At 47.7% G+C, this 3,678-nt stretch overlaps 1 long non-coding RNA gene across 1 annotated transcript; it reads left to right on the top strand.

The window, feature by feature from the left end:
- The first annotated feature begins 401 nt into the window (after nucleotides 1-401).
- LOC134472020 (uncharacterized) lies at nucleotides 402-3,009 on the top strand. Its single transcript, XR_010041844.1, has 2 exons — nucleotides 402-956; nucleotides 2,561-3,009. It is a non-coding gene; the product is annotated as an uncharacterized LOC134472020 (long non-coding RNA).
- The last annotated feature ends 669 nt before the right edge of the window (nucleotides 3,010-3,678 follow it).

The raw sequence follows: 3,678 nt of genomic DNA, 5'->3' as shown, positions 1-3,678 counted from the left end.
ATTTCTTCTTCCCAAGGCTCAGTCACAGCTCAGCAGCCCTCTGTGGGATTCTCGGGGAGAGGGGAGGGGAGGGAGCTGCACAGCCCTAGAGAGAGCTTCACCTTCCACCTCTGTGGCTGCTCCTCCCTCATAGCCAGACAGGTGTGGCACCCCTAGATATGATTTACAGGTGGGGATCCTTCATCGCCTGCATATCCTGTCAGGGGACTACAGGGCAGACACATCCCTAACCCACTTGGTGAGTGTCCTGTAGACCTGGCCACCCCTGCCCACCCTGATCCATCAGTCTGTTTGGTGCTGACTGGAGTCAGCGATTCTGGAAGCCTCTGCGAAGTCTGGTGGAGGAGGGCCTGACCTACCCTCACTGTAATTATCTGTCTAGTAAAAAACAGGCATTGAACTTCATAAAACCAATTAAGACCTCAAGGCCGGGGCACAGGAGCAAGCGGGAGGCCGGCAGCTCTGGTGACAGTGGGAGCCAACTCTAAGGATAGAGCGGTACCTGCAGCTGCCTCCTCCCAGCTCCAGACACAGGGACCCCTGCGACCCAGACTAGCACAGATGCAATGGCAGGGGCAGTGTCAGAGGCAGGGAAGGGCTGGCAGGCTGCGAGGGGCAGCGAGCACGGGAGCGGTTTCTTCCCTTTCGTGACCAGCAGCCAGCAGAGCCTGATTCCTCCCCCCACAGCCCTTTCTGGTTCCAGAAAACCTCAAGAGCTTCCCATCCGGTTACCAAGGCAACTGTAGCCCTGCAAGATTCATAGTGATGTTGGAGAGAGAGAGCAGAGATTGACAGGAGCCCCAGACAGGATGCCAGGGAAAAGGCATCCAGGGGCTTTGGGCCAGAGCAAGCTGCACCACTCCCTGTTCAGCCTACTCCAGCTCTGTTTTCCTGCAGACTGTGTACCCAGCCCCATGTGAGTGAAAAGACAGCAAAGAAGCATCCCTCCCTGTCAGGTTTGTATACCAGGGAGAGCTGGTACGGTCGCATGGCAGATGCTCGTCACCGCCCATGGGACCAAGGGTACTTCTGCCTTTCTATTTCCTTTTCTTTTTCCCTGCCTTACCCTGCCCACCAACCCCCTGAAGTACAGGGATTGAAATCAGGAGTGCTCTACCACTGAGCTGCATGCCCAACCTTTTTAATTTGAGACAGTCTTACTAAATTGTCCAGGCTGGCCTTGAACTTGTGACCCTCCTGCCTCAACCTCCCAGCTGGCATTAAAGTGCCCAGCTAGTTCTTCTTTTTCCTTTCAAGGTGCTCCCCAGGGCCTTACACATGCTAGGCAAGCACTCTGCTACTGACCTACACCACCAGCCTGCTCCTGCCTTCAAGGGCCACTGGAACCCTCCTCTTTCCACAAAGATTCTCTTGGGAGACCACGTAGCTTTGGGATCATGAGCATAGGCTGTGGTGAAATCAGACAGAAGTGTGATTTGTTGTTGGCTTGGTCATTTTCTAAGATTCTGTGACCTTGGAGAAAGTCACTTCTCTCAGTCTCAGTTTTCTTAACTACAAATGGAGATAATATGATAAATTCTCAGGATTTAATGGTACTAAGCATAGCTTGTGTTTGTACAGGTCCTGGCGGTAGGTCAGTTTATTTTATTTTACTTTATATTTTCGGGGTTTTTGGTTTTTTGTTTTTGAGACAGAGTCTGGCTCTGTAGTCCAGGCTGGCTTGAACTCCAGTGATTCTCTACCTCAGCTTCTTGAGTGCTAAGATTACAAGTGTGTATCACCATGCTCTGCTGGGTCAGTTTTTTAAAAAGATAGGCTAGTTCTGTTTTGTTTGAGACAGGGTCTCACTATGTAGTTAAGGCTGGTCTCACACTTGTGATGATCTTCCTGCTTCAGCCTCCTGAGCGCTGGGGTTACAGGGCATGTGCCTCCACTTCTGGCAAAGCTGCTAAATACTATCAACATTATTTCTGTTTGATTTTGGGGGGGAAGACAAGGTCTTGCTGTGCAGTTCAGGCTGGTCTTGAATTCATGTTGACTTTTCTCTCTCAGCGTCCTGAATGCTGGGATTATAGGCGTGCACCAACACACTTGGCTTCTGTTTGATTTTTATTATCATTAGGTGTGTACCTCTGCTTATGCATCTATAAAAAAGTAAGCATTATTAGATCTAATTCAACAGTGGTATGCAGATTGTATAAGAGAAAGCATGTGAAATGCTTAGGTCAGCATCAAGCCATAGAAAGTGCTCATTGGAGAGACGTCAGGCTGGGGAAGAGGCCATGGAGAATGGATAGAGACTAGTGCCTCTTTCATGTGGTAGGTTCCTGTCCTCTGTTGGCCCAGGTGAGGCCCTGTTTCAGATGTGACTGAGCAAATCAGACTGCTCCCAAATCCTCCCTGAAAACCCACCACTCCTCCAGGCATACTTTGGACTTTTTTTTTTGGTGCTGGGGATTGAACTCATGACCTTGCGTTTTGCCAAGCAGGCACTTGGGCCGCTGAGCTAAACCCCTGGCCCCTTCATTTTGGACTTTTTAAGATCAATGAAGAGGCTTCAGAACTGATCCTGTCTTCCTTGTCTGTGTTCTTTCCACAGCTCTGTACCTCACTAATCCAGCTGCACACGTGAGTGTCCTGGGGTCTGCCTACATGTCACACACTAAAAATGCAGCTGGGGAAGAAGCCACATCCCACAATGAGCTTGTGGCCACAGGCCTGGAGGAAAACAAGCCACACCCCAAGGCCCTGCCACCAGTGGGGGAGTACTGGTGCATCTCTTCACTACCCCAGGAACCTCGAATCAGAGGAACCTAGGTATCTAGCCCAATCCCCCGTTACCACAGATGGGCAGCCAGTGCAGGAAGCAACCAGGACTCAGTAACAGGCTGATTCAGAGGAACACAGAAAAATGTCAAAACAAAGCAGCAGGTGCAACCTCAGACCTTTAATCTACCCAGAAGAAATCCAGGAGACACAGACACAAAATAAATTAGAAGTTACGCACCTGAAATTTCTGAAATGATAGCAATTAAAGTAAAGAAAGAACTTAGTGCTTATATTGTTTGATTAACTTTGCATGCCTATATCTGGTAGTCTGAGCAACTATTTAGAGGATAACATGTGCAATATAATAACTCTTACTGATTTCCAAAGTCCAATATCATTTTCATTGTTTTGTTTTGTTTCATTTCATTTTTATTGTTTTGTTTTATCTTATTACCTTTAAAATAAAAAAAGATGAGGGCTAGGGATGTAGCTCCGTCGTGGAGTACTTGCCTAGCATGCACAAAGCCCTGAGTTTAATCACTAGTAAAATAAAATAAATGCAGGTGAAATCTCAGGGAAAATGGCCTGATGAAAGAGTTGAGAGCCAGCTGTGGTAATTTCAGTACTCAAGAGGCTGAAGCAGGAGGATTGCTTGAATTTGAGCCCAATCTGAGCTACATAGTGAATTCAAGGCCAGTCTGAAGTACATAAATAGTGAAACCTTGCTAATAAAACAAAAATAATTAAAAAACAAAAATGAAACAGCTAGGCATGGCGGTGTGTGCCTATAGTCCCAGCACATGGGAGATAGAGGGCAGAAGGATAGTCACAAGTTCAAGGCCAACCTGGGCTACATGATCTCAAAAAAGAGCTGAGAGACAAAGGGGAAAACCTACAGACCTAAGTGGCTCTGGAATTTGCTTCTCTTCAGATTTTCCATTGGAAAAG

This window comes from Cavia porcellus, unplaced genomic scaffold (assembly GCF_034190915.1).
Source record: "Cavia porcellus strain 051 isolate PalLab524CR breed Dunkin Hartley unplaced genomic scaffold, mCavPor4.1 scaffold_21, whole genome shotgun sequence".
Classification (NCBI taxonomy): Eukaryota; Metazoa; Chordata; class Mammalia; order Rodentia; family Caviidae; genus Cavia; species Cavia porcellus.
The sequence above is the reverse complement of the archived record's forward strand: the minus strand, read 5'-3'. Positions and strand labels throughout refer to the sequence as shown.